The sequence below is a fragment of the Symsagittifera roscoffensis genome, chromosome 1 (assembly GCF_963678635.1).
Source record: "Symsagittifera roscoffensis chromosome 1, txSymRosc1.1, whole genome shotgun sequence".
Taxonomy (NCBI): domain Eukaryota; kingdom Metazoa; phylum Xenacoelomorpha; order Acoela; family Convolutidae; genus Symsagittifera; species Symsagittifera roscoffensis.
Window position 1 is genome coordinate 49,678,281 of NC_087062.1, and position 12,120 is coordinate 49,690,400.

Sequence of the window (12,120 nt, forward strand, 5' to 3'; positions counted from 1 at the left end):
AATGAGATCTTCGTCTATGGTCAGACTACCGCTCTGTCCTTTGGAGGACCCTCAGTGGCTCAGGTCATCAAGATGATGGAGTTCCAGAGCGAAGATTACCTGGATACGCTGGTAATAATGCTGGGAACCAACGACGTCTCGAGAGCCCCAGTGACTCCGGAGAGCAAGTGGGAGCCTCTATTGGTCTGCCTCCTGAACGAACTAAAGGAGGAGTATAGGCCCAGACTTGTGGTGCTGTGCACGATACCACAGAACCCCATTGTGGGCACCGTAGTGGCATGTTTTATGAATGGCAACGTGACCCGGTGGAACGAAATGACCCGCAGTCTGGTGAGAAACAACCCTGGCGAGCTGCGACTTCTGGATCTCAAGAACATGTTGCGCATGATTGATCACATCGCGCTCACCAGAGATGGGATACATTTCAACGCCCAACAAGGGAGACACAGGATCAATGACGTATTTCAGACGCAGTTGAGGGACGTGGAGCAGGAGTCGAGGGCGACCAGTTCTCTGGCTTGGACCAGTTCGACCGGAGGAGGTAGAATAAGGGGAAGCGTGCCCGAATCCCTTGTCAACCGCCTAGGGCCCCTGGCAACGGAGACGGCTACAGCTGCACCCATCGCTCCGAGCTCAAACGTAAGAGAGATGCTAGTGACTGCTCCTCTTCCCAGAGCACAACCGCTTGAAAGCCGACTCGGGAGATCAGTTGATCAGAACAGGAATAACTCCCAGACCGTGTGAACGACCCGCCCGCTACGGCAAACCCTGCTTCAGCAGCAGGACCTTCGACAAGCGCCGTGCCGGCGGAGGGAGTTGAACAAGGCAGCGTGCTGCTTTGGAACCGTCCAGACCCTAGTCATTGGGGACAGTACAAGACGGACATGTCAACGAAGTTGAACATGAGTACCGTGACGTGTCGGTAGGACGCAATGAGAATGATCGGCGGAGAAGGTCCCACAGTGTCGCGACTATATCGAATACCGGGTGTGGATTGGCTGCTAGCAGAGCAGGAGCAGTTCAGCTCCACGACTACGCTCCAGCACGCAGACCTGAATGGATTGCCTCAGGACAATACCTTTGGACCTCTGAATACCCGGTCTCTTACGGACGTCCGCCAGAGAGCCAGGGAACTGACGCCACCTGCTCGTAAGGGCAAGCTTCAGACAGATAGCAAGCCTAACAACAAGCATCACAAGATGTACATGCGGTTTGCTAAACCACCCGGTCAGACGCCCGGCGAATATTCAAGAGACTACCCCCGAGCGACCACGGTGGATGGTGATGACAGGAGATACGGGGAACTGAAGGCCCCAGTCGATGACGGCCTTTTTGCCGCCTATGATCCCTTGGATATGAAAGCGGCCAAGTACCTGATAGTGGCGAGTTCGGATTATCTCTACACGCCCCGTTCTCTCTTTTGGCCCGACGTGATTTTCTTGACGGCGCCTAAATTGGACTGGGGACAGTCAATAGGCATGATGATAAGTGTGCGAAGGGTGGTCAGCATGGAGCCGCAGGTGATAGTGGTTGCAGGCTCGAATGATCATCTGCAAAGCAGGGGTTTGTTGTCCCGTCTGACGGATGGGTCGATCCCGAGCAATGAGGTCATAGGAGAGGCGATAATGACATTGCTCTCGGCGATGGCTGAGGTAGAAGCAGCAGCAAAACAACGTTTCACCCAAAATGTAGTGAAGGTGGTCTTTGTGTTGTCACCAGGGTACGCTGCATTGCCAGAACCCCTTCAGTTTGTGTACACGATGGTCACAACGATAGCGGAGGGACGGTTCAACGTAATAATTCCTGCCCCGAACAGAATGGTAGACCCCAAAATTATTACCCATCCCGATCTGAGCTTCCTGCCGTTTGGGCTGACATTTCCAATGCCATACAGGGACTCAAAGATTGTAGCACAACTCGGTTGGTGTTAGATGAGGTTCTGGGGTTGGAGTTGTCCAACTTCGCCAGGTTGCTGAAGTTAAGACAAGGGGTAGATGACGATCATCTGTTAGTACAACAGGTGGCTGACGATCTCTGGTTCAGACAGATGAATCACGCAGAGAATGAGCAGGGAAGGACAGTCAGGAAAAACATGACGTCAGCGGAAGAAGATCTCATGGCAATGGCTTTGCGCACGAAGCCGCACAACAACTTATGGTTGTATTTGTCACCAAGACTGTGTACCTTGGGAGAGGACGCGTTCGAGCATGCGCCGGCAGTGATAAAAGAGATACACGTATATCTGAAGAACTTGTTTGATGCCCGGGAGTTAGCTGGGGGCATGATGTTGAAATTGATGCAGGACGTAAATACGATGACGTTGGACAAGTTCCAAGCTGACGTACTGGCCACGAGGGCACAATATGAACGATCAGATGCTATCTTGGGTGGAATGGGAGTGGGATGGACGCCATCCTTCCTGTCGACGTGCTATCCGAGGGCATCTCGGAGCCTGATCGCGAGCTTCGTTAAGAATATCAGGAAGCTGTCGATTGGCCTGATATTAGCCCTGTACGTGACATTTGGTCATGCGAATTTCGTGAAGGGGCCTGCGAATCTCTTCACCCAAGCGTTGGCAGATTTGAGATTGGATGGACTCCTGACTCTGATTGCCATGACCTATGGTCGTCTGGGTGATTTGCTTGTGCTGCTGCGTTACCCCGAACAACTCCAGGGAACAGGCCGTGAGTTCAACGCGCAGTTGGAAACCGCCTCGCTCCGGAAAATGAAAGACTGGAGAACTCTCCTGCTCCAATATCTCTTGCAACAGAACAGAAGTGTCACGGGAGAAGATAAGGTGGCGACGGATGCAGGTGAGTGTAAACAGTATTGTGGCATGCCCTTGCTGACAGACTTGGCGGTCATGATGCGGATCGATCCGTTGGCTCTGATTCACGGACTGCGGGAATTCGTCACGGTGATGTATGGACCGGTGATGTCTTTCGTGTTCCCGGACGTGCAAGTCAAGGCATACAGGAATTCTGTGTTGTATGTCAACCTGGTCTAAGTCGTAGATTGTTCCGTGCTGAATTGGGTAGAGCATAGGGAGCTGAGAGGGCTGGCCAGCGACGATAGGCAGTTCGGAAGAATAGCGGAGCCGGGTTGGGTGTTGATGGATTTCAACAACAACTTCAAGTGCTGAATGGGCCGCGAAGGCCTTTCCCACATCCAGTTTAACCCGAAGCTTTGGAATCTGAGACCAGTAGTGAAATATTCAGGAGCGGCAATGAGAGTCCCACTTTTGCTAGAGGCCTACGCACACGTGAAAGAGAACCAGCAAGCGTGACTTTCCGGGTCCAGGCCGCTGCCGGACCAATGCCCTCGATACCCACCGATAAGGAGGATGTTGTTGATGCGAATCGACTTAGTCACTTCTCCGACCGGTTTAGTCACATTGATGCGGATCGATTTAGTCACATCTCCGACCGGTTTAGTTTCATCTCCCGTCATTGCCCCTCGCATCGGAGCAGCTCGTGATGCAGAGAGGAGAATGCTGAAGTGGAGTGAAGGGATGGAGCCGCGCTTCATCAGTTGGAACGATGCAGCCGCGCACACATTTGACTTCACATTTCCTGATAATTGGAGCAAGAAAAACATCAAAGCACCACCTTCCAGGAGACCAGAGGTCTCGGCTGAGGTGTGGAACGAGGTGTAAACTCCCACAGATGACTTATCAAGACTGAGGTGGTCAGGAGAAGTGAAAGTAGTGATGCTGGAAGTGGCAAAGGAGTGCAGAGGAGGCTCCAACATAACGATAGAGGACCTGGCACCACATGGCGAGGAGTCCGTAGAATTCCAGGTGAATGATGAGTTGTTCTATCACGCAGGAGACCTGACCGTACCGGCGCGGCCGGACTCGGGCATAGACACACGACAAGGCCCTTCAGGACCTAAGCCGAAACCTGATGCGGATGACGATGAATTGATAGATCAGGACGATGACGACATCGGGGGAAAGACAGAAAAGCCGGATGAGACGGATCTAGGTGCGTTAGAGAGAGACTTGCTGGAGTACCGGTTTAGTGAAGACGACGACGGGGAAGTCGATGGGAGTCTGTTGCTGATGACGCCATCGTCTTTCATCTCCCCTAAAAAGGAGGCGTCGGCCGACTTATCCCCGATGGACCCAATAAGTCAGGCGAGAGAGTGCCGAAATAGGGATCCACAAAGATTGCTCCATGAGTCACCAGGGAGGAGAAAAATTGAAGAGTCAATGAGGGTATCCTTCCTGAGTACGCTACCGGAAGAGGAATGGAAGAGATACCAAAGTGAACTAGAAAGGAAGACAGGGGCAACCTGGAACCGAGTGAACTTCGTGGAAAGGTCATGGGACGTGATACGACGATATGGGACGCTGTCCATAATGAAGGTGGGATTGAACCAACCCATAATGCGTGAGGTCCTGGAGAAAATAATGAACTCCATAGAGTCTGATGTTCTGACCGAGTCAGTTACAGAGGACAGTGCCGATGATCAGCAGGTCACGAAGAAATTACCCGTCAGACGAGCCAGAAAAGGGCTGAAGCGACTGAAAGGGAAGACAGGAAGTCGAGCCGTGAATCAGAGAGTGGTGAAGTCAAAAGCCAGCGCAGTGGTGGCCTCTTTGACGAGCGCAGGTCGTTCAGGCGAGAGCGGGCAAGGAGATGGTGCGACACTGACCGGGGGAGAAAAAGAGAACCTGATACCCTCTATGCTCTTGGCAGGTCTGACCATAACAGCCACGACGAAATCAAAAAAGACTGCACGAACTCTAGCAGACACTAAGCTAGAGATGGAGATCATCAGTCAGTGTGGATCTGGAGGACTTGATGATTACATGCCCTCGCAAACCAACCTGGCCAAGATGAAACTGGAGGGACAACCCGAGTTGGTCGAGTACAGTCGAGTCACTGTGCCAGAATCGGTCCACATGGGAGATCCAGCAGGGGGTTATGTGGAGATGTTGAAGGCGAGGAACTCCGCGAGAGGGCACCTGATGGCTTGGAGCGAGAAGCGAGCCATGCAGGAATATCTGAAAGGTCTTACGGAGAATTCTAACTTAAATCGGAAAGAATACGGCACAATAATGTCCTCGGAGGCGAACGAAATCGGGCTGGAAAAACTACTGGAAATCTCTTGGAGGGCGGCCCTCCAAAGATACTTCGACGAGACGATGCATGCACCTGCGACGGTGGCAGCATACCTGGCTCACCCGTGCACGAGAACTGACCTGCAAGTACGGTTGGCTTGGTGCTTGATGGGCATCATGAAGGCGGAATATGAAGCCAGTAATGATTTGAAATCAAAGGAACAGGAGCTGGAGTTGATGGAAGCCCTGCGAGCGTTGATTTCAAAAGACGATTCTGCTATAGCCTGGGCTAAGCGTAAGGATGCCCTTTGCTTTTTAAGGTTCGTGGTGGATCGTATCTCCACTCCTGTTTTGGGAGAATGCATAAAGATCATTCGGCAAAAGGGAGTTGATTGCAAAAGAAACTTCCTTAGGGCACTCCTGGAATTATATCAGGATATGCCGTTGGTTGTACCAAATAGGGAGTCGAACGACATGGAGAGCTATCGCAAGTTGGAAGAAGTGAGAAGGTATTCCAACAAAGGATGGAAAGTGAGCCGGGAGTTGATTGAAACAGTCAGGGGACAAAAAGACTTTGCAACACTAGGGAAACTGAAGTCGTTACAATATGTGTCTGGCATACCGGGGATGGCGTATAATCCCTTCGTGGATGAAGAAGCCAGGGAAGTGTACTTCGACTATGAGCAAGTCGTAGTGCTCAATTTCTGGGTCAAACGGAATAAGGAAACTGGAATGCTGATGGTGGAACAACCCAATGTGGGAATTATTTTAGAAGAACGAGTGGTCGAACCCTCGGTTCCCGAGCTGAAGGGGCACGTGAGTTTTGATTGTGGTTCTTGGGACGGTCCCTTGAAACCAGCCCATTAACCATGTGGGAGCTCATGAAGCCTTCTTGGTGTCCCCATCCTAACGCCGGTTTAATCTGGGACATGGCGGCGGATATCACGTTAGACATGGATGATGACGCGAGTCTACATGATCTGGCCGTGATACACCATCTGCTGGCCATGAGGATGACGAAGCGAAAGAGCAACCCATCCACGGAGCCATCCGAGGAAAGTCTATTGAGCAATTGGTTGAGGAAAGGCACCTGTTTAGCTCAACATAGTGGGATGGAAGGACAAATTTGCAACTTGGGACACTGCCTAATTACGCTGAGCGAGCAGCATCGACAACTGGCACGATTGTACGGAAGATTGAGCATGTCGGATAAGAGTGGCATGGAGTTGGTCGCGGACTGTCATGGGGTGACGGATGTAAACTTGGCCACAGCCTTGGGATTTTGTAGCATGACGAGCTCGATAGAATCGCTTGAGCGCCTGAAAATTGCCCATGAGCTAGTGACGTCCCTCAGCGTGGAAGTATTCCCTGGAGCATAGCAAACATAGCAGAAGATTGGAGGCTGGTGAGAAGCTCTTGAAAATGAAATGAATCTGAAGGATAGTGAGGCCTATCATAGACCTACTGGTTCAGAATATCTGGTGGGTTCAAGCTCCGCACCATATTGCAATATTAGGTATCCTACACACATGGTGGTGATGGATGCGAGGACACAGCAGGTGTTGATTGACCAACTTTTATCTGTGCCAAAGTGCATGAGGTTGGCCAGAATGTCGGAGAGGTCATATGATTTGTTGGCGAAGATCTTTTGGGCAGTCCCGAAGAGATCTGAAGGCGAGTTGCAAAACGTAGTGTGTGAAGAGTTCATGAGGTTGAACGAAAGTAATGTGAGCGAGTTCCAGAAGCAGAAAGCGAGTGGAGCGTTACCCACTGAATTCCCCACCATAGAAGAGAAAGACGATTTGCACAGAATTATGATGGAGGTGGAACCGTTGCTGGGAGCCTCAGGGTATCGGACCCGAAGGAACATATTGAGGACCCATGGGTAGTATCCTTGTCACTGCTTGGCGCAGACGTTATGGTACCCCAAACGCGGGAATCTGATGCTAGTATGGGACGTGGAGGAGTTGTACTCTACGGGGTTGCCCGATCAGAATCAACAGTTGTCAATCGTGGTGGTTAGTGCCATGCTGGCAGTGAGGTGGTTGGAGGCTAACGCGGACACAAGTGAACAGGAGACGGCCGTGCCGACTCCTGATCATCTGAGCAACAACGTAAAGATGAGCCGCAAATTGGACCTTTTCAGAACCACCTGCAAGGTTCTGAGAATACCCAAAGCCATTGAAAGAATATGGTCAAGGCAAAGGTTGAAATCTTGGTTCCGTGCAGTGATGACGTCATGGATTTAAGAACGCGCGAAGCGTCACATGTCGAGGAACACGGAAGCCTATCAATCTTTCCAGCTAGATATAGGACCGGGAGCCTATACGAGAGCATTCCTGACGCACAGAAACGCGGTCACCAAGGCGGTGAAGCGAGTAGCTGGAGCGCCTTGTGTAACTGAAGATGAGAAGAAAGAGGTCTTAAGAGCTGGCCTAGAACGAAACGTGAGCTTGTGTCTTCAAAACAGCTTTTGCAGAAACCGGGAGCAAAAGGTGAATGTGGACTTGCTACCTTGTTGCAAACCGAGGCTGTTGGAACAGGAGAGTTGGGGCACGGCCCGAAACTCCATGGACATGTTGGAAAAAGTCCTAGAAGACAGTGAAGCTGAAGATCAGGATGGAGAAGCAATGGAATGAAGATGATGGAACGAAGAGGATATGTGAAGACATGAACAAAAAAGGAAGAGAAGGAGAAAAAACTTGATTGTCTTTGTGTGTTAAAACTTGAACTAATCAACCAAGTTTGATTATTGAACTTGTTAAACTTTTTTTTTGATCTAGTTTGGTCAGACCAATTTTTGAAAATTGTTGCAATTGTTAAAATTGTTAAAATTGTTGATTTTAGTTATGACTATTTATATATACATGGAGAACATAGGTGAGTATATTTACCTATTTAAACACGACTGAAGTTTTTAACCTGTGTAAGACACAATTTCACTGTGTGGCGACATGGTAATTTTGGGTAAACTCGCTCGAAAAGGGTGAGTAACTCCATAACTTTCCTAGCCACAGAGTTTCTTAGTTTTAAAATCAAATATGACCGCATAAACAACTGATTATACTTGGTGAGTGACGTTAAGTTAATTTTAACGAGTGCGTGGCCGTGCCACGTCCCAACTTTTTAATCACAAAGAGCGAAAAGAAGTTTTATGGCAAAGATGACATAAGTAGTCAGAAAAGAATTTTTATCTAAGACACTCCTCATGGTGGAAATTTTGTGAAAATGTTGAAAGGCAGTGAGATGTAGTACGATGCCATTTGTGACATGTAGTGAGTTGAGGTGGAGTAGATAAATTTCAATTTCTTATGCGATTTGTAAGATTAGTTATAGAGAACTGGAGTACTACTTGACGATAACCCGGTGTTATACGATCAATAGGGACATTGATGGGGACTTGTCCGGGGAGTATGTGCCATTCTGCCAGATTGGCACAGCGCAACCTTCCGACGGGACAGAAAAAGACGACTAAAGGCCTTATTAACAAAAAGTGCTGCAAAGGAGGGTCGAAATTTTCCGGAAGTTTAAATTTTTAAAAATTCGATTGACGGGCAAGTATTTCTCAGAAATACAAAAGGACGGCCATTTTGACGAAAAAGAACGAAAAAACAGAACAACGACAAATATCGAGAAAAACGAAGCCCCTTATCGTGGCAATCACACACGATAAGACCGATAGCAGAGAGAAACAGTGAGAAAGGAGGCTTCAGTGGGGAAGGAATATTCCGCGGAACCCTCCCGTGCCACAAATTGGGAGAGATAACAACGTTATCTCGAGAAGATTACGGGAGCGGAGGCTTGGCCCCCCAGAGACAGTCATATGTTGAAGGACTGCAGTAAACTAAATTTTTAGCTACTCTGATGCCATAGAACTTAGAATTAACACCGGTATTATTTTATATTTCAGAGTATGAGTAGCTAGAAAGAGGAAAGGGTCAATCCATCTCCAATGGATTTAATATAGAACTGTCAAGAAAAACATATTAAAATAGGGTATTCGAGCCGTTTTTTTAATAGCAATCACGCAGTCTGAGGATCCGAGACTCAGCTATATGCTTGTGTTCGCATGTAAACGAAAGCTGATCAAAAGTCGTTTGACTGATGGCCTAAAAATATTAACATTTTACTTAGCTTTAAACAGACCAGAAAATCAACTGGCAAGGTCAAGACGGTGAAAAACGAGTAGGATCAAGGTAACTGATGCCTGCCAGTCGTTAATAGGTACTTTTTCTACGCTCCGTCGCTGTGTAGTATTTGGGCGAATGTTACACATTTTTGAAAGTGACTAGTAGTGAGCGGGGTCTAGGTGCATCTTGTTCAAACGGTCCAAGTCTTTTCACGCATGCCAGGCTACTTTTGTCCAATTCATCAATTAATTCCAATATGGTTCCCAGATGTTTCTCATCAAGTTCCACCCTCTTAACCGAGGAGTGCTGACCAGGCTCTATTGTTAACTCTGGTATACCGTTTAATTTAATTTCCAAATTTTTACTGCTAGAAGAATTAACAGATCTTGGCTCAGTTTTTGGATTGGTCGGCATTGATTTAACGACAGCCTCGCCTTTAAATGACTCGGTTATTGCCTTTTCAATGATCACAGGAAACTTTACCTTAATTGTATTTATAACTTTTTCAACTGAGGGTAGTGAAGTTTTTTTATTGAAACAAATCAGGCAACGAAAGAGCATCAGTTTAGCTTTTGTTATGTTGGGGAGAAGATCCACAGGAAGACCGGAGCATCCATCGTGAAACCAGCCGTCACAGATATCGCATTGAATCCAGTTCTCACCACCCCCTTTCTTACACTTAAGACAAGGATCTTCGTCGTCTGATGTTGTTGCCTCAGTTCTATCTCCCACAGATCCATTTCTTGTTTTCATTGACATTCCAAGCTTAAGCTATTTATTAAGTTTATCAGAACGATAAGGCTCTCGAAACTTGGTTCTCGGGATTCGTGTTGCAACGGTTGTAGCGGCACAATCGTTACAACTCGGAATGCTTTTCGATAGTTGTTTTCTACTTCAATCTCGATATATATCGCACAATTGCCGTTCACCGTTTTTCTCAACGAATTCTGTTGTGTTTTTTTCGAGGTTTCAGTTGTCGCGAAATCTCAACTTGTTACGTGTCGTTCATGTTCAAATCGAAATTTTAAAAATCAGCATGTCAGGCCAAATTAACCATTCCTGATTCGTTAAACGGAACAATTAACACCGTTAGCTCGTAAAAACCATCAATATCAGGGTATCGGACCCGAAGGAACATAATCAGGACCCATGGGGAGTATCCTTGCCTCTGCTTGGCGCAGACGTTATGGTACCCCAAACGCGGGAATCTGATGCTAGTATGGGACGTGGAGGAGTTGTACTCTACGGGGTTGCCCGATCAGAATCAACAGGTGTCAATCGTGGTGGTTAGTGCCATGCTGGCAGTGAGGTGGTTGGAGGCTAACGCGGACACAAGAGAACTGGAGACGGCCGTGCCGACTCCTGAGCAGCTGAGCAACGTAAAGATGAGCCGCAAATTGGACCTTTTCAGAACCACCTGCAAGGTTCTGAGAATACCCAAAGCCATTGAAAGAATATGGTCAAGGCAAAGGTTGATGCCTTGGTTCCGTGCAGTGATGACGTCAAGGATGTATGAACGCGCGAAAAGTCACATGTCGAGGAGCACGGAAGCCTATCAATCTTTCCAGCTAGATATAGGACGGGAGCATATAAGAGAGCATTCCTGACGCACAGAAACGCGGTCACCAAGGCGGTGAAGCGAGTATTTGGAGCGCCTTGTGTAACTGAAGATGAGAAGAAAGAGGTCTTAAGAGCTGGCCTAGAACGAAAAGTGAGCTTGTGTCTTCACAACAGCTTTTGCAGAAACCGGGAGCAAAAGGTGAATGTGGACTTGCTACCTTGTTGCAAACCGAGGCTGTTGGAACAGGAGAGTTGGGGCACGGCCCGAAACTCAATGGATATGTTGGAAAAATTCCTAGAAGACAGTGAAGCTGAAGATCAGGATGGAGAAGCAATGGAATGAAGATGATGGAACGAAGACGATAAGTGAAGACGTGAACAAGGAAGGAAGAGAAGGAGAAAAAACTTGGTTGTCTCTGTGTGTTAAAACTTGAACTAATCAACCAAGTTTGATTATTGAACTTGTTAAACTTTTTGTTTTGATCTAGTTTGGTCAGACCAAACTTTGAAAATTGTTGCCATTGTTAAAATTGTTAAAATTGTTGATTTTAGTTATGACTATTTATATATATATGGAGAACATAGGTGAGTATATTTACCTATTTAAACACGACTGAAGTTTTTAACCTGTGTAAGACACAATTTCACCGTGTGGCAACATGGTAAGATTGGGAAAACTCGCTCGAAAAGGGTGAGTAACTCAATAACTTTCCTAGCCACAGAGTTTCTTAGTTTTATTATCAAATAGGACCGCATAAACAACTGATTATACTTGATGAGTGACGTTAAGTTAATTTTAACGGGCGCGTGGCCGTGCGACGTCCCAACTTTTTAATCACAAAGAGCGAAAAGAAGTTTTATGGCAAAGATGACGTAAGTAGTCAGAAAAGAATTTTTATCTAAGACACTCCTCATGGTGCAAATTTTGTGAAGATGTTGAAAGGCAGTGAGATGTAGTACGATGCCATTTGTGACACGCAGTGAGATGAGGTGGAGTAGATAAATTTCATTTTCTTATGCGATTTGTAAGATTAGTTATAGAGAACTGGAGTACTACTTGACGATAACCCGGTGTTATGCGATCAATAGGGACATTGATGGGGACTTGTCCGCACAGCGCAACCTTCCGACGGGTCAGAAAAAGACGACTAAAGACCTTAGTAACAAAAAAGTGCTGCGAAGGAGGGTCGAAATTTTCCGGAAGTTTAAATTTTTAAAATTTCGATTGACGGGCAAGTATTTCTCAGAAATACAAAAAGACGGCCATTTTGACGAAAAAGAACGAAAAAACAGAACAACGACAAATATAGTGAAAAACAGTCGCACGAGAAAACGAGAAAAACGAAGCCTCTTATCGTGGCA